General features: G+C 39.6%; 1 protein-coding gene across 3 annotated transcripts in view; it reads left to right on the top strand.

Moving 5' to 3' along the window:
• The first annotated feature begins 446 nt into the window (after window positions 1-446).
• Window positions 447-27,853, top strand: part of EIF2AK4 (eukaryotic translation initiation factor 2 alpha kinase 4) — a 108,401-nt gene continuing 80,994 nt past the window's right edge. For 2 of the 3 annotated variants that reach the window (XM_036842668.1, XM_036842666.1), the window contains exons 1-5: window positions 447-613; window positions 12,796-12,908; window positions 15,862-15,967; window positions 24,568-24,720; window positions 27,333-27,413. The gene's annotated coding sequence lies outside the window, so the exon portion shown is untranslated. Of the gene's footprint in view, window positions 614-12,795; window positions 12,909-14,284; window positions 14,904-15,861; window positions 15,968-24,567; window positions 24,721-27,332; window positions 27,414-27,853 lie in introns of all 3 variants that reach the window. The other variant, XM_036842667.1, reaches the window with a different exon arrangement.

The following is a 27,853-nucleotide window of genomic DNA, read 5'->3' as shown; positions in this document are numbered from 1 at the left end:
TGTGAAAGAGACTTATTTCGTGAAAACCATACCCCTTGGCATTCCATTCTGATGGATTTGATCTCCCACGCCCCTGCAGGTTCCTCCGCTCAGTTCCCCCAGCAGAATGTGGGCTAAACCTTCCCCCAGCCTCGCTCCCATGCCTACGCTGCTCATGCGTTAATAGCGTTCGTGACGCCGCTTCTCACCCAAGAGCCGGCCCGGGGCGCGGAGTTCCGGCGGGGATCCTGCTGGGCGCCGAGCCCCACCCCAACCCTGACCCCGCCCCCGGCGCGACGCCCCGCCCACATGCCCCCTCCCGGCGTGGAGCTCCGGCTGTGATCCTTCCCCCAAGCGCGGAGCTCTCCCCATCCCTGACCCCGCCTCCGGCTTGGATCCCCGCCCACGGTCCCGCCCCCGGAGCGGAGCCCGCCTAGGGCCCACCCACCTCCGCAAAGCTGCTTTGCCTTGCCTTGCCCACCGCACTACCATGGCTGGGGGCCGCGGGGCCCACGGGCGTGGCCGGGACGAGCCGCCGGAGAGCTACCCACAGCGACAGGACCACGAGCTGCAGGCCCTGGAGGCCATCTACGGCTCCGACTTCCAGGACCTGCGGCCGGACGCGTGCGGACGGGTAGGAACGTGGCTTGTCTGGTCGGGGCTGGCGTGCTGCGGCCCAGCTCCCCTGGCTCGATCTACCCCGGCCAGGCCCGCCCGGCCCTGCCGGAGCCGAACCGCCGACCCCCACTTAGGATTCTGGAGTCCTTTCATCTCTCGCGATTCCACCCACGCTTTCTGTCCTTGCGCCCGCAGCCGCTTGGCGGGTCTCCAGAACCCCCAACTGGGCCGAATTCTCTTACACCCTTTTCCCCACGTCGGCTCCAGTCTTACCTCACGCTGTTTCTTATTCCTACTGACGTTCCATAACTTCCCTGCCTCCTTACTGTCCTGCCTTTTTTCCTCCCTGAAAGCCCTTGAGTTTGATACAACAGCGCATTCATAGGGACCCACTGCAACTTTGGGAACGCTTTGGGGGCTCTTGCGCAGATCTTACTGATGCCTTCAATCAGAAGCCTCACCCTCCCGTCTGTGTTCAAAACTATTAACCATGTAATCCCATTGTACTCCTCAGGCATCCTCCCTGTATTGTGCTGTGTGGAGGAACTTTCCTCTGTACCTTTCTCCAAGGCGCTTGGAGAGTATGGAATACAGTCGTCTTAGCTGCAATGGAGAGGGAGTGTGCTGAGTCCACCCTTTTAAAATGGCATTTGACTTAAAATATTATTTTCCTTTTTGTCTGGAAGTAAGTTAAGGCACATTATAAGCTGCTGATACTGACAGTCTTTTTCCCTCATCATCCTTGAAGAATTATCTACCAAACTCTTATCTTTGTAGTATTATTTAAAAGGTAGTACCTTCCTTCATCTACCTTTAAATTTATTTATTTTATTTATTTTTGGCTGTGTTGGGTCTTCGCTGCTGCACGCGGGCTTTCCCTAGTTATGGCGAGTGGGGGCTACTCATTGTGGTGGCTTCTCTTGTTGCGGAGCACGGGCTCTAGGCGCACTGGCTTCAGTAGTTGCAGCACGTGGGCTCCGTAGTTGTGGCACGTGGGCTCTAGAGCGCGGGCTCAGTAGTTGTGGCACAGGGGCTTAGTTGCTCCGCAGCATGTGGGCTCTTCCTGGACCAGGGCTTGAACCCGTGTCCCCTGCATTGGCAGGTGGATGCTTAACCACTGCGCCACCAGGGAAGCCCAGCCCCCTTCATCTACCTTTAATTCTGGCATTTTACAACATGTGCCTTATCGGCACATCCGGGATTTTCTCAAGGAATAGGATCTTCGGGAGCTGTCAGGGCAAAACATTTTCCTTCTCACCCAACGTTTCCCTTCCTTCATTAACTATTTATTGTTCTAGGTATTGGGAATACAGTCCAGCACAAACCAAACCAAACCCCCTTCCCTCAGGGAGCTTACTTTTCTAGTGCTTAATTTCAAGAGTTATTTTTAAGCTGAAATTGTAAAAATGTAAATATTCCCCTTATACAAGCTTATAATAAAATAACAATGTAACTTTCTGGTTATCTGGTAACTTCTCTGTTCCCAAACATTGAGAACCAGGAAGTCTGCTCATGAAGCCAAAATACGTGTTGCAAAGTTTACACGGTGACTCAATACAAAGCTCCTAAGACTTCATTCAGAGACAGTTTATTTACTTTACACAGCTTAATTATCTGGTCCTAAGACTGCAAGAAAACAAAAGACAAAGGTACTGCTGTAGGTAGGGATACTGATAATCTCAGAATTTCTAGCTGGTGGTCTTTATAACAAGATAGAGCAAACAAAATCAAAAACTGTAATAGGCAGGTAGAAGGATTCAGATAGCTGTACCCTGAGGTACACGGGCAAATAGGCTTAACACTTTGCTAGGCAAATAATTGGTGGTCATAAGGATGAATCAGAATGTAGTCATTCAACATAGAGAACAGACTTGTGGTTGCCAAGGGGGGGTGGGTGGGGGAGGGATGGACTTGGAGTCTGGGATTAATAGATGCAAACTATTACATGTAGAATGGATAAGCAACAAGGTCCTACTGTATAGCACAAGGAACTATATTCAATATCCTGGGATAAACCATATTGGAAAAGAATATAAAAGATTGTATATATGTGTATAACTGAGTCACTTTGCTGTGCAGCAGAAATTAACACTGTAAATCAACTATACTTCAATTAAAAAAAAGTTTTAAAAAGTTTAAAAAAAATGTAGTCATTCAACAAATACTTATTATTTGCCAGTCTTTAGGGAAAGGTTATGCAAGCCCACAATCCTTTATGCAAAACCCTGAGGCCTGATAAGTTTCAGAATTCAGAAGTGTTTGTGTTCATGGCCACATGTGCACATTCCACACTTACCTAATACCTCACTCAGTGTCTGGAGCAGCATGCAGAATCAAACACAACAAACCATGTGAATATGCAAATATTCACACTCAGTGGGATGGATGAAGACTATTAATAGCCTCATGTCGGTTCAGGCCAAATTTGTTGCCAGTAAGTTCAGCTCAGAATTATTGACCTGAGTAAACTTTAGGTTTTTTAAACATCTGAAGTTTTTTAAACTTCTTTTTGGGGGATGTGTTATAATGTAGATTTTGGTTTAGTAGCATATGTATGTTATTTATAAATAACATTTTGGGAGTACATGCTAAAAATTCTTTTACATACTAAAGTTTGGACATCACTAGTTGAAAATATAATTTCCTCTAGAGTTATAAATTTATTGTTAACTTAATTACCTTGGCTAATTTTCTGTCAACCAAAGGTCTGCTCATTTATAATTTGATAGCTATTGCAAACCTCCCTCCTAAAGCCTTGCTTTTGTCTCTGGGCCCACCGGTAGTGTATGAGTGCTCCTTTTCCTACATCTTCACCAACACTGTAGTGTCAGACTTTTTCATCTTTGCCAGTAGATAGATGAAACATTTTTACTTCCTTAGTTGTAAATTATGAGGACCACCTTTGTCTGTAAGCCATGGATTTTTTTCTGTGAACTGTTCAATGTTGTTTGGTTTATTTTTACACTCTATTGTCTACTTTCTTATTCATATGTCAGAGCTATTTATATGTTAATATGTATGTTAAGAAAATTAGCATTTTGGGTCATATATTGCAAATATTTTCCCCTAATTAACCATTATGCATTTTGATATTTAGGTAATTTATGCAATTTTTTAAAACTTTAATATAGTCAAAATGACCTTTTTTTTTTCATTTTATTGTTGTTACATGGTCCCTGTGGTTTGTTTTTTTCCCTGCTCCAGTGTTACCAAAAAAATGAATTCTTCAAGACTGTCTTTTAATTCTTTCATGACTTTGTTTTTAAACTTCCATCAAATAAATATAGAAATAGCTTTTTATTTTTTAAAGTTCTTACCTCTGTCTGAGTATGAATCTAGGCTGCCCACTTTCATCCCCCAACTAGCCAGTTAGACTAACACAGATGATTTTTTTCAGTCTTTTCCACTAATATGAAATGCCACCTTTACATTGTATGAGAGTAGGCTGGCTTCATAAGGACAGTCTCTGTATTTGTTCACACCTACATGCCTAGTGCCTGGTAAAAAGCTCTCAAAATTTTTTTATTGACTGAAATAATTCCCAAATGTATTGGGGTCTATTTAGAAAAAGAGATATGGAGGGAAGTCAGTGATTAAGGCATTTGACATAAAATCTAATTTCTTAGATTTTACTATCATCATTTTGGGGGGGGAGGGGCATCTTCACAGACTTAAAACCAAAGACTTGCCCAGATTATCTAGCTTGCACATGTTACTTTATTTCTAGATTTGTTGTTTTTTCGCACAGACTAGTTCCTTCCCCACATTACAGCATATGAGAACGGAGGCAGGTAAGAAACAAGAGGCCATGCTGAGCCAAGTCTTGCCATCAAAATTTAAGGGGGATGTGATGAGCGGAATCTAGGTAACAATCCTAGACCAAACACCTGGAAGTGGTTTGAATTGTGTAACTTTTTCTTTTATGTGCTGTGGTTAAAAACACATGGCATAAAATATACTAGCTTAACAATTTTTAAGTGTATAGTTCAGTAGTGTCAAGTATATTTACATGGTTGTGTAATGGAAAAATTGTTAGTATTTTTTTCTAATTGAAGCATAGTTGATTTACAATGTTGTGCCAGTCTCTGCTGTACAGCAGATTGACTCAGTTTTACACATAGATACATTCTTTTTTTAATATTCTTTTCCATTATGGTTTATCCCAGGAGAGTGGATATAGTTCCCTGTGCTCTACAGTAGGACCTTGTTGTTTAGCCATTCTAAATGTAATAGTTTGCATTTACCAACCTCAGACTCCCAGTCCATCCCTCTCCCTCTTGTGTTAGTGTTTTTTTTTTTTAATATATTTATTTATTTATGGCTGTGTTGGGTCTTCGTTTCTGTGCGAGGGCTTTCTCCAGTTGCGGCAAGCGGGGGCCACTCTTCATCACGGTGCGCGGGCCTCTCAGTATCGCGGCCTCTCTTGTTGCGGAGCACAGGCTCCAGACGCGCAGGCTCAGCAATTGTGGCCCACGGGCCTAGTTGCTCCGTGGCATGTGGGATCCTCCCAAACCAGGGCTCGAACCCGTGTCTCCTGCATTGGCAGGCAGATTCCCAACCACTGCGCCACCAGGGAAGCCCTTGTGTTAGTATTTTTAATTAATTTCCCAAACTTCGTCCTCACTCTGCTGCTCATCTTGTAAACCAGTAAAGTTTAATCGCAGGCTGTCATTAACCCTCATGCCTTGGAACCAAAAGATTTGCTCCTATGTGGAATGGCTGATAAAATTCTCAGTTTTTTTATTGTCTTATCCTTCACTCCAGTACTTTTAACAGAAATAGACACATGCTTACATCAGTTTATTTTGGGGGGCCTGAGTGTGAGGAAGTGCCCAAGAAAACCACATTCAGACTGAGAAACTGGGGTTCCTGCCAGTGTTGGCCGGGCGCTCTTCCAGGTGTTGTGCACTGGGCTGAAAAGAGGGTCCCCTGGGTCAGTGTTCCTCATCCTGTGGGGTGTATTAAGATCCTTGGGTTTTGTTTCTTGAAGATCTAATGTTTTTAATTTTTTTAATTCTGGGGGGGGGATTAGTCCAAATGAGCATTACCTCTCTTATGTTTTAGGACTGAGTTTGTGTTACTCTTTCACTTTTTATACCTTGAAGATTTGTTTGGTTATTTGATAGTACTTCAGGAGAGTCTCCAACTTCATGATCTCATTGAGAAGCAAATTTAACTCATCTCTCATTGTAGCGTGCCCTTCTCTCCGTGACTACTTATTATGCTGCCTTCACGTCACTTGCATTTTCAGTCTTCAAAACAAATCTTTTTTCTCATGTAGAATTTTGTATACTTTGTAGCTATACATTCTGCATTGTGTTTTCCTCTCATTAGGTGCTCTCAAAAAATTTTGGTTACCCCTGACTTTGAGTTTTTTTACCTACAAATATTCCAGGAATTCATTATTTCCTTGTGCAGGTTAAATCAAAGATTTTATCAACATTGAATTCTAATGACCATTTATCTTCTAAAGGCATGAAGGAGGTCTTACCCAATCCTAATCTTTAGAACATCTTGATTGTTGAACTTTTTAATCAAGTCCTCTTCAGCTCCAGGAGTCCTTGAATGCCCTAATATGAGCTAACACTTGGTATCCTAAACATGTTTTGCATAAAAGCATCTTCACATGTTGGGAAGCCTCTCAGTTCGCTTGAGAGAAGCCTGGCAAATATTCTGTTCTTACCTCTGAAAGCACTGTTCCCTGACTGTCTTTTTTTTTTTTTTTTTCCAATGAGCCTGTACTGGTTAGGATTAAGTTTAGCTACATATGACAGAAAACTTAAAATAACAAAGTTTATTTTTTTACATGTAAAAGTCTGGAGTCTACGGCTTTTTCTGAATTGCTGTTCTACCATCCTTAATGTGCCCTTCATGGTCTAAAATGGCTGTCTGACCTCCAGTCATCACATCTGCATTCCAGCCAGCTGGAATGAGAAGGGGATGAAGAAGTTTCATCCCTTTCCTTTGATAAAGTTCACTTCCTGGAAATTGCATATTATAGTTCTTTCATCTTACTGGCCAGAAATTAATCCAGTAGCCACACTGAGCTGCAAAGGCATCTGGGAAATGTATCCAGCTAAAAAATCAGGGATTCTATTAAAAAGAAATAAAAACCAAGCTTATGTATTTTATATACATAGTTGATTGTGTAATTCATGGTGCCACATGTAAGGTTCATGTTATAAATTTCTATTAGAATTTAATGTTGCTAAGTACTTTATTACCCTTAGAAGAATTTTTATCTTTTCTCTTTTCTGATAATGCCGCGTTTCTTTTTTTGCCCTGGCTGCCTGGACATTCCAAGGGAAAGTCAAGGCTCAGTCACAGTAACTCAGGGTTGGCATTAACAAGGGAGGGCTGATGGAAAAGACAGGTTTGGGAGTCAGAATTGGATTTGAAGTCCAGACTTGTTGCTATGTGTTGTTGGGCAAGAAACTGAAAGTCTGAGCCTGAGCCGCCTTGTCTGTAAAATGTCTGTACAAAGGAGAGTGCACCTACCTTGCAAAGTTGGTCAAGTGTCTGGACCACATGCGTAGATGTTCCCTCAACCTCCCCTTTCTCATGATATATAGATAATATAAACTGCCTCAAATCCTTTTTGGAAAAAGCATACATAAATAAAGAAGAATGGAGTATTTGGTGAAAAGCAGTTGGTTGAAAGCATACACAATTTTAGAAGAGCTATCATATTTCTTCATGTCAGGGTTTTCACTTGGTATGTCAATAATCGAAATATCGAATATTTCCTGCTCAAGAGGCCTTCCCTGACCCGCCTGTCTGCGTACCTTCTCCTCCTCCACCACTATGTTCCATGACTCGGCTTTGTCTTCTTTACAGCACTCATCACTTTTTGAAAGCATTCATTTGTCTTCCAGTCTGTGCCAGCCAGTTGGGTTCGTGTCTGTGTAGATTCGCCTCTGAACTCCCAGTCTCTAGGGCAGCATTCAGAAGGTCATCAGCACTCAGTGACATTTGAATGAATGGAGGCCACATGGGACATTTCAGGTTACTCCTTAGAGAACTTTGAAAAGGAATATGTACTCTCTCTTGCAGGTTTTCGGATTTTTTTTGAATTTTATTTTATTTATTTTTTTATACAGCAGGTCCTTATTAGTCATCCATTTTATACACATCAGTGTATACATGTCAATCCCAATCGCCCAATTCATCACACCACCACCCCCACCCCCCCGCCATTTTCCCCCCTTGGTGTCCATACGTTTGTTCTCTACTTCTGTGTCTCAATTTCTGCCCTGCAAACCGGTTCATCTGTACCATTTTTCTAGGTTCCACATATATGTGTTAATATACGATATTTGTTTTTCTCTTTCTGACTTACTTCATTGTGTATGACAGTCTCTAGATCCATCCACGTCTCTACAAATGACCCAATTTCGTTCCTTTTTATGGCTGAATAATATTCCATTGTATATATGTACCACATCTTCTTTATCCATTCATCTGTCTATGGGCATTTAGGTTGCTTCCATGACCTGGCTATTGTAAATAGCACAGCAATGAACATTGGGGTGCATGTGTCTTTTTGACTTATGGTTTTCTCTGGGTATATGCCCAGTAGTGGGATTGCTGGGTCATATGGTAATTCTGTTTTTAGTTTTGAAGAAACCTCCATACTGTTCTCCATAGTGGCTGTATCAATTTACATTCCCACCAACAGTGCAAGAGGGTTCCCTTTTCTCTACACCCTCTCCAGCATTTGTTGTTTGTAGATTTTCTGATGATAGCCCTTCTAACTGGTGTGAGGTGATACCTCATTGTAGTTTTGATTTGCATTTCTCTAATAATTAGTGATGTTGAGCAGCTTTTCGTGTGCTTCCTGGCCATCTGTATGTCCTCTTTGGAGAAATGTCTATCTAGGTCTTCTGCCCATTTTTTGATTGGGTTGTTTGTTTTTTTAATATTGAGCTGCATGAGCTGCTTATATATTTGGACATTAATCTTTGTCCTTGATTCGTTGGCAAATATTTTCTCCCATTCTGAGGTTTGTCTTTTGGTCTTGTTATGGTTTCCTTTGCTGTGCAAAAGCTTTTCAGTTCATTAGGTCCCATTTGTTTATTTTTGTTTTATTTCCATTACTCTAGGAGGTGGATCAAAAAAGATCTTGCTGTGATTTATGTCAAAGAATGTTCTTCCTATGTTTTCCTCTAAGAGTTTTATAGTGTCTGGTCTTACATTTAGATCTTTAATCCATTTTGAGTTTATTTTTGTGTATGGTGTTAGGGACTGTTCTAATTTCATTCTTTCACATGTAGCTGTCCAGTTTTCCCAGCACCACTTATTGAAGAGGCTGTCTTTTCTCCATTGTATATCCTTGTCTCCTTTAAAAAATAAGGTGACCATATGTGCATGGGTTTATCTCTGGGCTTTCTATCCTGTTTCATTGATCTATATTTCTATTTTTGGGCCAGTACCATACTGTCTTTATTACTGTAGCTTTTTAGTAGACTCTGAAGTCCGGGAGCCTGATTCCTCCAGCTCTGTTTTTCTTTCTCAAGATTGCTTTGGCTATTCAGGGTCTTTTGTGTTTCCATACAAATTGTGAAATTTTTTGTTCTAGTTCTATGAAAAATGCCAGTGGTACTTTGATAGGGATTGCACTGAATCTGTAGATTGCTTTGGGTAGTATAGTCATTTTCACAATGTTGATTCTTCCAATCCAAGAACATGGTATATCTCTCCATCTATTTGTATCGTCTTTAATTTCTTTCATCAGTGTCTTATAGTTTTCTGCATACAGGTCTTTTGTCTCCCTAGGTAGGTTTATTCCTAGGTATTTTATTCTTTTTGTTGCAATGGTAAATGGGAGTGTTTCCTTAATTTCTCTTCCAGATTTTTCATCATTAGTGTATAGGAATGCAAGAGATTCCTGTGCATTAATTTTGTATCCTGCAACTTTACCAAATTCATTGATTAGCTCTAGTAGTTTTCTGGTAGCATCTTTAGGATTCTCTACGTATAGTATCATGTCATCTGCAAACAGTGACGTTTTACTTCTTCTTTTCCGATTTGTATTCCTTTTATTTCTTTTTCTTCTCTGATTGCCATGGCTAGGACGTCCAAAACTATGTTGAATACTGGTGTTGAGAGTGGACATCCTTGTCTTGTTCCTGATCTTAGAGGAAATGCTTTCAGTTTCTCACCATTGAGAATGATGTTTGCTGTGGGTTTCTTGTATATCGCCTTTAATATGTTGAGGTAGTTTCCCTCTATGCCCAATTTCTGGAGAGTTTTTATCATAAATGGGTGTTGAATTTTGTCAGAAGCTTTTTTCTGCATCTATTGAGATGATCATATGGTTTTTATTCTTCAGTTTGTTAATATGGTGTATCACAATGATTGATTTGCGTATATTGAAGAATCCTTGCATCCCTGGGATAAATCCCACTTGATCATGGTGTATGATCTTTTTAATGTGTTGTTGAATTCTGTTTGCTAGTATTTTGTTAAGGATTTTTGCATCTATATTCATCAGTGATACTGGTCTGTAATTTTCTTTTTTGTAGTATCTTTGTCTGGTTTTGCTCTCAGGGTGATGGTGGCCTCATAGAATGAGTTTGGGAGTGTTCCTTCCTCTGCAGTTTTTTGGAAGAGTTTGAGAAGGATGGGTGTTAGCTCTTCTCTAAATGTTCGATAGAATTCACCTGTGAAGCCATCTGATCCTGGACTTTTGTTTGTTAGAAGATTTTTAATCACAGTTTCAATTTCATTACTTCAATTTCATTACATAGAGTTGCTTGTAGTAGTCTCTTAAGATGCTTTGTATTTCTGTGGTGTCTGTTGTAACTTCTCCTTTTCCATTTCTAATTTTATTGATTTGAGTCCTCTCCCTCTTTTACTTGATGAGTCTGGCTAATGGTTTATCAATTTTGTTTATCTTCTCAAAGAACCAGCTTTTAGTTTTATTGATCTTTGCTATTGTTTTCTTTGTTTCTATTTCATTTATTTCTGCTCTGATCTTTATGATTTCTTTCCTTCTGCTAACTTTGGGTTTTGTTTGTTCTTCTTTCTCTAGTTCATTTAGGTGTAAGGTTAGATTGTTTATTTGAGATTTTTCTTGTTTCTTGAGGTAGGCTTGTATAACTATAAACTCCCCTCTTAGAACTGCTTTTGCTGCATCCCATAGGTTTTGGATCGTTGTGTTTTCGTTATCATTTGTCTCTAGGTATTTTTTGATTTCCCCTTTGATTTCTTCAGTGATCTCTTGGTTATTTAGTAACATATTGTTTAGCCTCCATGTGTTTGTGTTTTTTACGTTTTTTTCCCTGTAATTCATTTCTAGTCTCATAGCGTTGTGGTCAGAAAAGATGCTTGATATGATTTCAATTTTCTTAAATTTACTGAGGCTTGATTTGTGACCCAAGATGTGATCTATCCTGGAGAATGTTCTGTGCGCACTTGAGAAGAAAGTATAATCTGCTGTTTTGGGATGGAATGTCCTATAAAGATCAATTAAATCTATCTGTTCTATTTTGTCATTTAAAGCTTGTGTTTCCTTATTAATTTTCTGTTTGGAAGATCTGTCCATTGGTGTAAGTGAGGTGTTAAAGTCCCCCACTATTATTGTGTTACTGTCGATTTCCTCTTTTATAGCTGTTAGCAGTTGCCTTATGTATTGACATGCTCCTATGTTGGGTGCATAAATATTTACAAATGTTATATCTTATTTTTGGATTGATCCCTTGATCATTATGTAGTGTCCTTCCTTGTCTCTTGTAACACTCTTTATTTTAAAGTCTATTTTATCTGATATGAGTATAGCTACTTCAGCTTTCTTTTGATTTCCATTTGCATGGAATATCTTTTTCCATCCCCTCACTTTCATTCTGTATGTGTCCCTAGGTCTGAAGTGGGTCTCTTGTAGACAGCATATATATGGATCTTGTTTTTGTATCCATTCAGCAAGCCTGTGTCTTTTGGTTGGAGCATTTAATCCATTTACATTTCAGGTAATTATTGATATGTATGTTCCTATTACCATTTTCTTAATTGTTTTTGGTTTGTTTTTGTAGGTCTTTTTTTCTCCCACTTAGAGAAGTTCCTTTAGCATTTGTTGTAGAGCTGGTTTGGTGGTGCTGAATTTTCTTAGCTTTTGCTTGTCTGTAAAGCTTTTGATTTCTGTATTGAATCTGAATGTGATCCTTGCCAGGTAGATTAATCTTGGTTATAGGTTCTTCCCTTTCATCACTTTAAATATATCATGCCACTCCCTTCTTGCTTGTAGAGTTTCTGCTGAGAAATCAGCTGTTAACCTTATGGGAGTTCCCTTGTATGTTATTTGTCATTTTTCCCTTGCTGCTTTCAATAATTTTTCTTTGTCTTTAATTTTTGCCAGTTTGATTACTGTGTGTCTCAGCATGTTTCTCCTTGGGTTTATCCTGTATGGGAGTCACTGCACTTCCTGGACTTGGGTGGCTATTTCCTTTCCCATGTTAGGGAAGTTTTCAACTATAATCTCTTCACATATTTTCTCGGGTCCTTTCTCTCTTTCTTCTCCTTCTGGGACCCCTATAATGCGAATGTTGTTGCGTTTAATGTTGTCCCAGAGGTCTCTTAGGCTGTCTTCATTTCTTTTCATTCTTTTTTCTTTATTCTGTTCCACAGCAGTGAATTCCACCATTCTGTCTTCCAGGTCACTTATCCGTTTTTCTGCCTCAGTTATTCTGCTATTGATTCCTTCTAGTGTAGTTTTCATTTCAGTTATTGTATTTATCTCTGTTTGTTTGTTCTTTAGTTCGTCTAGGTCTTTGTTAAACATTTCTTGCATCTTCTCGATCTTTGCCTCCATTCTTTTTCCGAGGTCCTGGATCATCTTCACTATCATTATTCTGAATTCTTTTTCTGGAAGGTTGCCTATCTCCACTTCATTTAGTTGTTTTTCTGGGTTTTATCTTGTTCCTTCATCTGGTACATAGCCCTCTGCCTTTTCATCTTGTCTGTCTTTCTGTGAATGTGGTTTTTGATCCACAGGCTGCAGGATTGTAGTTCTTCTTCTGCTGTCTGCCTTCCAGGTTTTGTTTTTAAACCATGCTTTAGGAAAATGTGACCAACACCTATATAAAATAAAATTATGTGTAATATTTAAAAAGTAGAACTTTTGGCTAAAATATTAATAATTCTTATCTTAATCTTTAATGATTGGCTCTCTAGAGAAAAGAAGATTTTCTTTTTCTCTTTTAGGTCCAAGAGCCTCCTGAAATCAATTTAGTTCTATACCCTCAGGGCTTGACTGGGGAAGAAGTATACGTGAAAGTGGATTTGAGAGTGAGATGCCCACCCACCTATCCAGATGTGTGAGTACATTTAGAAATAGCTTTGATGTGATTTCCGTTCTCTGTTTTGAAAACATAGGAACAGGTTGAAGTTAATGGTGTTTTCTCCTTCTGGCCCCTATTCCATTTAAAATTTTATTTCCTGTCACTTGCATTTCATGAAAACTACATCAGCAATAGACATTTTCATGAAACCTGTCTCCTGTTAAGTCAGCTAATAGTTAGTAGTCTTTATGGATGGTAATATTTGCTCCATGACTAATGTTTGCTTCCTCTGATATGTTAACTTTTGTTTGTTTAATTCTTCATAAACAAGTAAGAGGAACAATCTAGAAGAAAAAGATAAAGGTGAAGTGACTGTAAAAGCCTTGTGGACTTAGTTTTAAAGTATGATAGGCATTAGGACTTAGAGTAGCCTACCAGGCCAATGGGACCTTTACTTCCTAGAGTAAAGGAGGCTTTAGAGTTGCCCTGTTTCTGTGGGGGGACTGCTAACGAGTCTTCACCGGGCAGTCCCACACCCTGCAGGGCGTGTAACATCACTGGCCTCTACCCACTAATGCCAAGAGAGTTCCCCAGTCAGAAAGACAGCCGAAAACCTCACGTATTTCTAAACTCCCGCTGAAGGTGATACTCCCTCTGGCTGAGATTCACTCGTAAAACAAAAGCATTAGCTATCAGGACTTGAGTATTCTTTTTTAAAGTACCATGCATATTCCATGTAATCTTTCCCCAGACATTCCATGTGGAAAAGCAGATTGGCCTGGATGATGTTTTGTGGTTTGAGCTTGTTGTGTAGGAAGCCAGTGAAGGAAAGTGACAAATAAAAGGAAGTCCTGCCTTACACAGTGGGTGGTAAATGAAGTCCTGCCTTACACAGTGGGTGGTAAATGAAGTCCTGCCTTACACAGTGGGTGGTAAATGTTTGGGACTTGTTATCTTAAGGGGTGATAGAGGATATGAAAATACAAATAGGTCAAGTTGAGTTCCTCAAAGTTAGTAACCCACTTTTAGCCCAACCTGTATGCCTAGAGTAGATATAGTAGGTATTCAGAAAGTTAATTTATGCATTAATTGAAGGGTGATTAATTTTATGAAAGAAAGATAAGACAGTGCCTCTCTAGGTTTTAGTTTTCCTGACACCGTATAGGTGGTGTCTTTTCTGACACCAACAGGGTGTCCAGACAATTCAATTCAATTGTGACACTAAAATTGATAGTTGGGTTAGGGGCTCAGTCCCACAACAAGACTTCAGATGCCAGTTGTAAGTCCCAGTACTTCTGATCAACTGGTTATAAATTTGCAGGTTCCCATAATGCCTATGTTCGATAATTTGCTAGAACAGCTCACAGAACTCAGGAAGGCACTTCACTTACTATTACCGGTTTATTATATAGGATACAACTCAGGACCAGCCAGATGGAAGAGATGCTTAGGCCAGGAATGTGGGGAGGGGCACAGAGCTTCTTTGCCCTCTTGACATTGACTGATGTCCTCTGGGGGAGACACAGTCATCCCTGGTTGAGAACCACTACTTTAGAGAACTCATCAGGTAAATCTTGATGTGTCCACTTGGTAAAAATATTATTTAAGAAACAGCATGCAAATGCTTATTAACAAAAAGTTAAAAAGTAAACATTATAATATCAGCTACATAAAATTATGAATTATGTAGCAAAGGCATAAAGAGAACACTGGAAATTTTAAAGCAAGTTTAATTAGTGTTGCAGATGAATTTTTCACCATTCTGTTAATATTGCTATATAATGACTGCTTGCTTTTTTTAAAAAAATTATGTAAGTCTTGACTTGGGGAAACATTCCTATCTTTTGAGATGATATGGGGCAGGAAAACTTTCCTTTTCTGCAAAATAGTCCTTGATGCCACTGTGAGACAGAGAATCCTGGATTGGCTGGACCACACATAGACTCAGTAGTCTCTCTCAGATTTCCATCTATCCAACTAGATTGATGATTGTAGCAATCTGTCATACTGAAGCATTGAGAGAATCCATAGGTAAGTGAATAGTAAAGGCTTCGCCAAGGTAAAACGCCATGAATTACTCAGAAATGCTTGGTGGGAAGTGATGAATCATCTTCTCTTCAAATGAAGCCTACTTAATCTCAGAGTTGTTGTTAGATGTGTATTGGTTGGAAATAAGAAGAACCCCAAGGGCTGGTTGTACTTTCCTTGGGTAGAAAGTGTTAACTCTTTTTAGTTCGCTCATAGGGATGAGAGGAGAGTGTGGTAGGCATCCTTGGAAGAGCAGAGTTTGCAGAGTGTGCATGACTAGATTTATGCATGAGTAAGTGAGCTCATTTACAGCAGAATGAGTGCCTGGGACACAGCATGTTGTAGGAATACTAGATAGATCACTGTGGCTCCATCTCGCCTAGTATTCTTGTCCTGCTTTATGCCAGAGTGCACTAATGAGCACAGAGTATCTGGACTCTGGCAGGTGAGCTGTCTGAGTAAACTGACGTTGAGGGCCAAGCCAGGATGGAGCGTTACCATACAGGGGAGCTCATAGTAGTGATACTACTAGGCTAGAATCACACACAGAGCTCGAGTGATTTTTTTAAAAGGCAGTAGACAGTAATTGATGTTAAAAATTTAAATCAGGTTGTAAAGCTGAAATCACACAGAGGAGTTGGGGAGACCCCTGATCGAGCCCCAGTCATTTATGTCTGGTCCTCTGGGGGATCAGGGGCAACCCAACTGCCCACACTGACGACTAGCCAGCCCACTGCTGCCCCACAGGCTGCAGGTGCCCGTGTTGAGTACTGTGTCAACAGAGTTGCTGGGGTAAAGTTAAAATGCTTTGAGATGAAAAGAAATGTTGCTGGGGGTACAGAGAGATTTCACAAATGAGGCCCTTATGAAATCCCCAGGCCCCGAGCTTGGAACTTAGTAAATATTATGCAAATAATCTGTACTTTCTAGAGTAACTCCTTTTTGTTTTTTTCTTTTCCAGAGTCCCTGTGAAATAGCATTAATGAAATGCCAAAGGTCTGTCAAATGAAACTGTTAATTTGTTAAAGTCCACCTAGAAGAAGTGGCCAAAAAAACATTGTGGCGAGGTATGATGTGTTAAACTGGAATTATGAGAGGAGATGGTAAAAATCCTCATGTTCAAACAGTGGTTTGCCTTCTGGCCTTTTCTTTGGGTTAAGGCTTTCCCGTGCACCTCAAATCTAAATTTCACTAGGATATTTTGGGTTTTATTGGATCTACAAAGGGGAACATTGATGTTTGTATTTTTTTACTTAACGGTAATTATGAATTAAAAATGTAGAGGTATATAGATAGTACTGTTGCTTAAGAATTCTTCTGGAAGCACTTTATATGAAACCCTGGCCATTCTTTTGGCACACTTTGGACCTGACATCATGACCTCATCTTGACTTCAACCTTTATGTTGGAAAATGTTTGCAGACAAGTGATTTCTCACCAAACTTTGCCACCTCTCCACTTTTCATATCAGAAAGGACCTGTTTTCCTTCGCAACAATTAACAATACACCTCCCCATCAATGTCCCTTTTTATCTGAGCATTTACACCTAGTTCAGCACTGATTCCTTTAATTCTGTACATCAGAGTCTACATGAGCTCCCCCTTGGGTGGCAGAACTCTCTCTGGAGGGCTAGGCTAGGTGACTTCTTAGGGCAGAGTATTACTGTGTGTATTAACTGTGTATACTGTGTGTATAATTACTGAGAGTATTATTATCTCTTAAATATAATCTATTTCCTCACTTTTGTATAAGATCACTCAGTGTTTTTGCCTAGGTAGCTCATGCTTAACTATCCATCCTATAAAAAGTGAGAAGAGCTAAGTAGAGGGCTAACCCTAGGCCTCCATGTCTATGCTGGACCACTAGGAAAGTGCCTGGACAGTTTTTTGACTTGCATTCTATAACACATTGAGTCATAGCCATCTAAGTTACGTTTCCAAGAACTTCAGTCATTGTTGTACTATAGAAAGTGACTGTATGATAGCCAGGTCATGGAAGCAACCTAAATGCCCATAGACAGACGAATGGATAAAGAAGATGTGGTACATATATACAATGGAATATTACTCAGCCATAAAAAGGAACAAAATTGGGTCTTTGTAGAGACGTGGATGGATCTAGACTGTCATACAGGGTGAAGTAAGTCAGAAAGAGAAAAACAAATATTGTATATTAATGCATATATGTGGAACCTAGAAAAATGGTACAGATGAACCGGTTGCAGGGCAGAAATGGAGACACAGATATAGAAAACAAACATATGGACACCAAGGGGGGAAAGTGGCAGGGGGCGGGGGTGGTGATGAATTGGGAGATTGGGATTGACACGTATACACTAATATTATAAAAGGATAACTAATAAGAACCTGCTGTATAAAAAAATAAATAAATTCTAAATTCAAAAAAAAAAGTGTATGAAAAACTGAAACTGTTTCCTCTAGATCAGGAACAAGACAAGGTTCTCCACTCTCACCACTATTATTCAACATAGTTTTGGAAGTTTTAGCCACAGCAGTCAGAGAAGAAAAAGAAATAAAAGGAATCCAAATCGGAAAAGAAGTAAAGCTGTTGCTGTTTGCAGATGACATACTATTCATAGAGAATCCTAAAGACGCTACCAGAAAACTACTAGAGCTAATCAATGAATTTGGTAAAGTACCAAGGATACAAAATTAATGCACAGAAATCTCATTGCATTCCTATACACTAATGATGAAAAATCTGAAGGAGAAGTTAAGGAAACACTCCCATTTACCATTGCAACAAAAAGAATAAATACCTAGGAATAAACACCTAGGGAGACAAAGACCTGTATGCCAGAAAACTATAAGACACTGAGAAGAAATTAAAGATGATACAAATAGATGGAGAGATATACCATGTTCTTGGATTGGAAGAATCAACATTGTGAAAATGACTATACTACCCAAAGCAATCTACAGATCAGTGCAATCCCTATCAAGTACCACTGGCATTTTCACAGCAGAACTAGAACAAAAAATTCACAATTTGTATGGAAACACAAAGACCCTGAATAGCCAAAGCAATCTTGAGAAAGAAAAACGAGCTGGAGGAATCAGGCTCCCGGACTTCAGACTACCAAAAAGCTACAGTAATCAAGACAATAGGTACTGGCACAAAACGAAATATAGATCAATGAAACAGGATAGAAAGCCCAGAGAGAAACCCATGCACGTATGGTCACCTTATTTTTGATAAAGGAACAAGGATATACAAGAGAGAAAAGACAGCCCTTCATAAGTGGTTGCTGGGAAAACTGCACAGCTACATGTAAAAGAATGAAATTAGAACACTCCCTACCCCATACACAAAAATAAACTCAAAATGGATTAAAGACCTAAATGTAAGGCGCAGACACTATAAAACTCTTAGAGGAACACATAGGCAGAACACTCTATGACAATAAACCACAGCAAGATCCTTTCTGGCCCCACTCCTAGAGAAATGGAAATAAAAACAAAATAAACAAATGGGACCTAATGAAACTTAAAAGCTTTGCACAGCAAAGGAAAACTTAAACAAGATGAAAAGACAACCTTCAGAATGGGAGAAAATATTTGCAAATGAAGCAACTGACAAAGGACTAATCTGCAAGATTTACAGCAGCACATGCAGCTCAATACAAAAAACCAACAACCCAATCCAAAAATGGGCAGAAGACCTAAATAACATTTCTCCAAAGAAGAATACAGGTTGCCAACAAACACATGAAAGGATGCTCAACATCACTAATCATCAGAGAAATGCAAATCAAAACTACAATGAGGTATCACCTCACACCAGTCAGTATGGCCGTCATCAAAAAATCTACAAACAATAAATGCTGGAGAGGGTGTGGAGAAACGGGAACCCTCTTGCACTGTTGGTGGGAATGCAAATTGATACAGCCACTATGGAGAACAGTATGGAGGTTCCTTAAAAAACTACAAATAGAACTACCATACGACCCAGCAATCCCACTACTGGGCATATACCCTGAGAAACCATAGTTCAAAAAGATACATGTACCATAATGTTCATTGCAACACTGTTTACAATTGCCAGGACATGGAAGCAACCTAAGTGTCCATCGACAGATGAATGGATAAAGAAGATGTGGCACATATATACAATGGAATAACTCAGCCATAAAAAAAATGAAATTGAATATTGGAATATTACTCAGCCATAAAAAGAAATGAAATTGAATTATTGTAGTGAGGTAGATGGACCTAGAGTCTGTCATACAGAGTGAAGTAAGTCAGAAAGAGAAAAATAAACACCATATGCTAACACATATATATGGAATCTAAAAACCAAAAAAAAGGTTCTGAACAGCCTAGGGGCAGGACAGGAATAAAGACAGAGACGTAGAGAATGGACTTGAGGACACGGGGAGGGGGAAGGGTAAGCTGGGGTGAAGTGAGAGAGTGGCATGGACATATATACACTACCAAACGTAAAATAGATAGCTAGTGGGAAGCAGCCGCATAGCACAGGGAGATCAGCTCGATGCTTTGTGACCACCTAGAGGGGTGGGATAGGGAGGGTGGGAGGGAGACGCAAGAGGGAGGAGATATGGGGATATATGTATACGTATAACTGATTCACTTTGTTATAAAGCAGAAACTAACACACCATTGTAAAGCAATTATACTCCAATAAAGATGTTAAAAAAGAAAGAAAGAAAGTGATTGTAGCACAGTCTGGACAAAAAAATAGGCCTTGGGAATTATTCCAAAGTTCTTTCTTGTTTAAGTCGTTTCTAGTGTAGTCTAATGTCTAGCTGAAAAATAATATGGAGTTATATTGAAAATTAAGCTACAGAATCCTCTGGTTTCTTGGAATCATGATTTGTGATTTTTTTGAAAAATTTTTTGCTGTATTTTATTTTATTTTATTTTTACAATGCAGTATTATTAACTATAATATGCTGTACATTAGATCGCCAGAACTTTTTTATCTTATAACTGGAAGTTTGTACTCTTTGACCAACATATCTCCCCTTTTCTCCCCACTCCCTCGCCCCCGGCCCCTGGTAACCACCATTCTAGTCTCTGTTTCTTTTTTTTTTAAGTTATTATATTTTATTTATTTATTTAGTTTAATACTTTTTAAATTTAACAAATGAATTAATGTATGTCAATGCTGTCTTACAGGTAGAAAAACCAAAATATCAAACCACCGAATAATATCTCAAGAGTACATGTTTTCTTGGAACTTGAGCCAAAATTGAAAGTTAGGGGTCCCTAACACTCTAGTTACTACCTCTGGCTCCTAGGCCGTGCAGACAACAAATACCACAAAGCTTGTTCTACTTTGAAAAACTAATAATTATGTATAAATACTTTAGTATTATTTATAAGTTCAAGTAAGGAAGTGTTCAGTATTTGTAAGGTTCTCTATCAGTTCTATTACTTTCTACTTTCTAACAAATTTTCCTAAATGTAGCAGCTTAAAACAATAGCACTTTTAGTCTTTGTTTCTGTGAGTTCAGCTTTTTTATATTCCATCTGTAAGTGATATCATGCAGTATTTGTCTTTGTCTGACTTGTTTCACTTAACATAATGCCTCAAGGTCCATGTGTGTTTTGCAAACAGGAGGATGTCCTTTTTCATGGTTGCACAATATTCTGGTGTGTGTGTGTATCACATCTTCTTTATTCACTTATTCGTTGACACTTAGGTTGTTTCCCTAGCTTGGCTATCGTGAATAATGCTGCAGTAACATGGGAGTACAGATATCTCTTCAAGATCCTTTGTTTTCATTTCCTTTGAATATATACTCAGAAGTGGGATTGCTGGATCATATGGTAGTTCTATTTTTAAGTTTTTGAGGAACCTACATACTGTTTTCCATAGTGGCTGCACCAATTTACATTCTCACCAAGAGTGTACCTGGGTTCCCTTTTCTCCACATCCTCGTCAACACTTGTTATTTGCTGTCTTTTTGATGATAGCCATTTTAACAGGTGTGAGGTGATAACACATTGTGGCTTTGATTTGCATTTCCCTGATAATTAGTGATGTCGAGTATCTTTTCATGTGCCTATTGGCCATTTGTATGTCTTCTTTGGAAAAATGTCTATTGTGTTCCTCTGCCCGTTTTTTAATTGGATTGTTTGTGAGTTTTTTGGGGGTTTTTTGTTTTGCTTTTTTTGGGTTTTTTTGGCCGCGCTGGGCCTTTGTTGCTGCACGCGGGCTTTCTCTAGTCGTGGCGAGTGGGGGCTACTCTTTGCGGTGTGTGGGCTTCTCACTGCAGTGGCTTCTCTTGTTGCAGGGTGTGGGCTCTAGGCACGTGGGCTTCAGTAGTTGTGGCTTATGGGCTCTAGAGCACAGTAGTTGTGGCATGCAGGCTCAGTAGTTGTGGCATGCAGGCTCAGTAGTTGTGGCTTATGGGCTCTAGAGCGCAGGCTCAGTAGTTGTGGAGCATGGGCTTAGTTGCTCCGTGGCATGTGGGAGCTTCCCGGACTAGGGATCGAACCCATGTCCCCTGCACTGGCAGGTGGACTCTTAACCACTGCACTACCAGAGAAGTCCCAGATTGTTTGGTTTCTTTTTTTTTGCTACTGAGTTGTATGAGTTCTTTATGTATTTAAATATTGACTCCTTATCAGATATATGATTTGCAAATATCTTCTCCCATTCTGTAGGTTACCTTTTCATTTGTTGATGGTTTCCTTTGCTGTGCAGAAACTTTTTAATTTGATGTAGTCCCACTTGTTTATTTCTGCTTTTGTTGTCTCCCCCACCCCCCTGCCTTTTTTGGCTTTATTGTAAATTATACTTTTTATTTTGAGATAATTATAGATTCACATGCAATTGTAAGAAATAATACCAGGAGAGCCCAAGTACCCTTTACTCAGTTTGCCCCAATGGTAACATTTTTGCAAAACTGTAGTGTAATATCATAACCAGGACATTGACATTGATACAGTCAAGATACAGAATGGTTTCATCACCACAAGATCCCTAATGTTGCCACCTCCTTACACCCCCATGCCCTCCTTGATACCTGACAACCACTAAGTTTCTCCATTTCCATAATTGTCTCATTTCAAGGATGTTATATAAGTAGAGTCACAGTGTGTGACCTTTGGGATTTACTCCCCCTCCCCCCACCACTGCAGCATGATTCTGTGGAGACTCATCAGATTGTCACATGTATCAATAGTTGTTACTTTTTATTGCTGAGTAGTATTCCATCTTATAGGTGCACCACTGTTTGCTTAGCCATCCACCAGGTGAAAGACATCGGAATTATTTCCAGTTTGGGGCTGTTAAAAATAAAGCTGCTGTAAACATTTATGTACAGCTTTTTGTGTGAACATAAGTTCATTTCTCTGAAATAAATGCTCAGGAGTGCAGTTGTGGGTGTATGGTACTGTGTGTTCAGTTTTTTAAGAAACTGCCAAAATTTTCCAGATTAGCTGACCACTTTACATTACCATCAGCAATGTGAGTGGTCCAGTTTCTCCACATCGGTGTCAGCATTTGATGTTGTCAGTTTTCTATTTTATCTATTCTAATAGAAGTTGTGATGGTTAATTTTATGTGTCTGTTGGCTAGGCCATGGTACCTGGATATTTGGCCAAACATTATTCTATATGTTTCTGGGAAGGTATTTTTTAGATGAAATTAACATTTAAATCAGTATACTTTGAGTTAAGCAGATTACTCTCCATAAGGTGGGGGGGCCTCACCCAGTCAGTTGAGGGCTTTAAAAGAAGAAGCTTGGCCTCCCTGGAAGAAGGAATTGCCAGGAAATGCCCTTGGGACTTGAACTGCAACATCAACTCTGCCCTGGGTCACCAGCCTGCTGGCCTACCCTGCAGAATTTGGACTTATCAGCGTCTATAATCACGTGAACCAATTCCTTAAAATCAATCTCAATCAATTTTTCCCTCTCCCTCCTTCCTTCTCTCTCTCTCTCTCTCTCCATACACAGTCGGCTCTCCGTATCTGTGGGTACTACATCCGTGTATTCAGGCAACCATAGATCGAAAATATTCAGAAAAACAATCCAGGAAGTTCCAAAAAGCAGAACTTGAATTTGCTGCATGCCAACAACTATTTACATAGCATTTACATAGTATTTACAACTATTTACATAGTATTTTTGTTCTTTTAGGTATTGTAAGTAATCTAGAGATGATTTAAAGTATACTGTGGGAAGATGCGCATAGGTTATGTGCAGATACTATACCGTATATATATGTGGACACATACCCCTTCTATTTGGTTCTGTCTCTTGGGAGAACCCTGGCTGATACAGATGCGTACTGCGAGGTGAGGCAGAGCGGCTGCCGTAAATAAGGAGGTCAGGAGAGGCCCCACCAGGTGACATGTGAGCAGAGGCTGAAAAAAGCAAGACGATGGACTGTGTAGATTTGGGGGAGAGGGGGACAAGAGCCAGTTTGGAGACTAGCTCTTATTTACATCCAGTCTTGTATGTTTTATCAGATTTATACAGAAAATGCTAGTAAATTAAATACATTAGCAAAAGAAAAACCCTCCACTGCTTGGCTCCTTGGCTCCTTTCTGGTGTAGAAATGGTTTCTCTTTGACGTGATGGAAACTGCCTTCTTTAATCAGCTTTCCTTAAAAGAGCTTTTCACAGAACAGTTTGCCTCTTAGACTCTAGACTAGTGTTTCTCAACTGTAAATAGAAGTATATCCAGTGAAAGCCACAGCTTCTAGTACAATAAAAAATACAGCTTCCCCCAATAATAGCTGTGGTTTCTCCCCAAGAGAAAGGTGAACACCAGGCAAACTATATATTCTTGTGTACAGTGAATTCTATTACTTTTTACCACCCTAAGTCCTTTTAGAAACAATAATTTTTAATCTGCTTCATTGTAATTGAGGAAAAAGAAATTTCAGAGTGGTGGTCCTCATCTGCAGAAGGAGCTCGGCACTCTTGACCTCTTTGGGGTTGGAATAGTTGGTCAGTGTGGGGTCCCAGAAACCTTTGTTCTGTTGATTTACCAGCCAAGCTATGGTTTATGATTTAGGGGTTGGGGAAAGTGGCTTCCTACATTCACCTAGGATGTCTGAGAGGGGGGCCTTTTTCCTTCTGATACTGTAAATGCTTCCCTAAGTGGAAATGAAATGCTTTCTAAGTATTAATTAGCCTCCTACTGGCCCGTTACTAGCAGGGAGAGAGTGAGGCCTTTAAGCGTTTGCCTCTGTACCCCAGTAGGATGTTTTCAGTATGCTGTATGGATAGATGAAAGCTCTCATGTTAGCAATGATTATTCTCTGCTCAACTGTCATTATGTAGGCAGGTTTTCTAGTTGGGAAGGTAGTCTTTACTTTTATGCAGTCTTAAATATTTTACCAGATTTATTTATACAGAAAAATATTTTATTGGATTTATTATATAGAAAATGCTAATAAATTGAATAGGATTGCAAAAGAAAAGTGAAGCTTTTTATTTATCTAGATAGTGATTTTTCTTGATAGCAACACAATGAGGTGAGTGCTATAAAAGCTTTTTCCTCCTGTGGTTGCATCCTAGACCTAATTTAGAACGTGTCACATTACAATGAATATCACCATTGTGAGTGGGTCTCGGATGGCCTGCATGTTTTTCTGTAGTCTTACCTTGGGCCCCTGCTTTGCGTCACTTGACCATTTGTGGTTGATTTCCATCCATGTGTTTAGGTGATGATATTTGAACTGGCTTACCATGTGCAGTCATTTCTCTGCGAGCACAACAAGCCCCCTCCCAAGTCTTTTCATGAAGAAATGCTGGAAAGGCGGGCTCAGGAGGAGCAACGGAGGCAGTTAGAGGCCAAGCGGAAAGAGGAAGAGGAGGTGAGACCCTTGTCACCGCGGTGTCCAGCCCGGAGGTCTGCGAGCTCCTATAGGTTTTCCTCCGTCTCTACCTACTCACTTACTGGTATTTCTTTAAGTTTTGCTCAACATTTGATCCAAGAACCATGGATTCATGTGAAAGGAGGCCCTAAGAGTAACCAAGAAATAAATACTATGAGTGATTCCCTCCCAACAAATATCAATGCTACCCCTAGAACCCTTAGTCCAGGTCTTTAAATAAAAGAAAAAGGAGGTCGGTTTAACCAAACTTCTGGTGCTCTTTCTGTGCTTGTAAAGCTGTGCAGGAGTTCAGAGGCTATTATCTTCTTCCCTCTGTGGGACAAGTATCTCATGCCCAAATGAGTAGCCAAAGCCAGAGACTGAACGTTTTTTTGTTCACTAACCATTTGTACTTTTTCTTTATTTGCATATGGATGTATACTGCTGTGTTATTTTAAAAATCCTTTAATCAAAGTTAATACATGTATCTAAATTTCCTTCCTGATTTTTAAGGGTTTTTTTTCCTTCTATTTAATCTTTTAATAAACTTATCTAGAACTTATTTTGGTGTGGGTTGTGAAAATGAGGGTCTGAGTTTTTCTTTTTTTTTTTTCCCCAGTCATTTTCCTAACACATTTATTAAGTAATCATTCATTCTTAAGTGATTTGTAATAATTCCTTTAAAGTGTATTTTACCTACTCATATATACTAAGTTCTACTTGCGAATTATCTCTTTTGTTCAATTCATCTGTTTTTTCTCTTGATCTGCTCTACCGCACTCTGAGTTATTTGTATCTTTATAACATTTGACATAAGTCAGGACCCCTGTCCCTTCATCCTTCATTCTTCTTTTTTTTTTTCCCCTCGGCTATTTTCACAGATAAGTTATAGGATTGCTTTCTCAAAATCAAAACAAAACAAAGCCTGTGGGATTTTCAGTAAAATTGCACTAAACTTATGTATTCATTTAGGAAGAATTAACATTATGACAGTATTCAGACTTCCTATCCAGGAATGCTTTTCCATTTATTTTTATCTCTCAGTGAGGCTTTTTAGTTTTCTTCCCTTAGGTGTTGCAGTTACATGTAGGGTTTTGTTTTTCCTGCTTTTCTTAGGTTCTTTTTTTTTTTTTAATAAATTATTTATTTATTATTTATTTATTTATTTATTTATTTTGGCTGCATTGGGTCTTTTGTTGCCGCGCGTGGGCTTTCTCTAGTTGTGGTGAGCAGGGTCTACTCTTTGTTGAGGTGCGTGGGCTTCTCATTGCGGTGGCTTCTCTTGTTGCGGAGCATGGGCTCTAGGCACGTGGGCTTCAGTAGTTGTGGCACGCAGGCTCAGTAATTGTGGCACACGGGCTTAGTTGCTCCGCGGCATGTGGGATCTTCCCGGACCAGGGCTCAAACCCGTGTCCCCTGCATTGGCAGGTGGATTCTTTACCACTGCGCCACCAAGGAAGCCCTTTTCTTAGGTTCTTACTCCTGGTTCTTTTTTCCTGCTTCATTTTGTTCATCCTTTACTTATGTTAACACTGTCTTTGTGAGTTCCGTTCATGTTTTTCTCAATATTTATTTATTTGGCTGTGCCAGGTCTTAGTTGCGGCACGAGGGATTTTTTTTTTTTTTTTTTGCTTGTGGCATGCGGGATCTAGTTCCCTGACTAGGGATCGAACCTGGGCCCCCTGCATTGGGAGCACGGAGTCTTAACCACTGGACCACCAGGGAAATCCCGGTTCCATTCATTTTGTTACTGCTTATCTCCTATTTAATTGCGTAACCTAGTTACCATTTAGGGTTTAAAGTTCCTTATTGTTGTCATTGTTCTTAGGCAGACACATTTTTACTAGAAGATAAAGATATTTAACAGTCTTGTTTTGGTGTCCTACTATAAATACCTGTAAGTTTTGGGTATGCTTTTCCTTTTTATATTACTGCTGTAATAGTTTTTGGTGAGTTTCTCAATGGTTTTGATATTTATAACCTGGAATTTTGGGGAGCTCATAAAAAACACTATTTTTCTCTACCTAAATCCAGAATCATTTACGTAATAGCTACATGAGTCAAATGGATAGAGATCAAAATGCCACTTTTAATACTGAGAAAACTGATTGGGGAATGCACCTGAAGGTCTGTGGCTTGTGGGTGTGCACCCAGCTCAGCCCACCTTCACCCGGCGGCCTGGCCGACAGTAGGCGCAAGTGCATGTTCTCTGCAGACAGGCAGGTATCAAAGAGGAGGGGCTCAGTCAAGTGTGGGGAGAAGTGAGCGGCCCATGGTGTTGCTGCAGTTAAAGTCCCTCCACATTGGGAATCCCCTGGCGGTCCAGTGGTTAGGACCCCGTGCTTCCAAAAAAAGTCCCTCCACATAGAAATGGGGAGTAAGTGTCCCTCCCCACACAGTCTTAACACCCATTTAAGTGGGAAGCCTGTTGCATAAGAACTCTGATATAAAACTGGCGTAACTACAGTTTGTACTAAGGTTCTAGATATTCAGATCTCTTAGGAGATGAGAGCTTGAATTACTGAAATTCAAAAGGTTTTTTGCGGTTTCAGAATTCGTATGTTGTATGGGTTTCAGAGATCAGCATTTGATGGCAGTATGATTTATTTCAGCAACGTGAAATCCTTCATGAGATTCAGAGAAGGAAAGAAGAGATAAAAGAAGAAAAAAAAAGGAAAGAAATGGCTAAGCAGGTACTCTAGCAATTCTGCCATACTCAGTTTACATTTTGCTAAACATAAAACCTTTTTATTTCCATTGATGATATTTGAATTATTGTATCTTTATAATATTTGAATATCTGAGAAGTCAGGACCCCTGTCCTTCATTCTTCATTATTCTTTTTCCTTCATTATTCTTTTTCCCCTCCTTTGTTAGTATCAGTAGTAAAGCTTAAAATGAAGCACTAAAAAGTTTTCCAAATATCATTCATTATATATTTTAGATTCTCCAAATAGGTAGCAAAATTTAGAGTTGTATGTTATCTGTAGATGACTTTAGGCTTACGTAACTACAGTAGTTTATCAAAAGAGTTGAAGGAGAGAGGAGATTGAAGTTTTTTTGGGTTTTTAAAAAAATTAATTAATTAATTAATTTTTTGGCTGTGTTGGGTCTTCATTTCTGTGCGAGGGCT

This window comes from Balaenoptera musculus, chromosome 2 (genome assembly GCF_009873245.2).
Source record: "Balaenoptera musculus isolate JJ_BM4_2016_0621 chromosome 2, mBalMus1.pri.v3, whole genome shotgun sequence".
NCBI lineage: Eukaryota > Metazoa > Chordata > Mammalia > Artiodactyla > Balaenopteridae > Balaenoptera > Balaenoptera musculus.
Note: the sequence above shows the minus strand (reverse complement) of the source record. Positions and strands in the feature narration are given on the sequence as shown.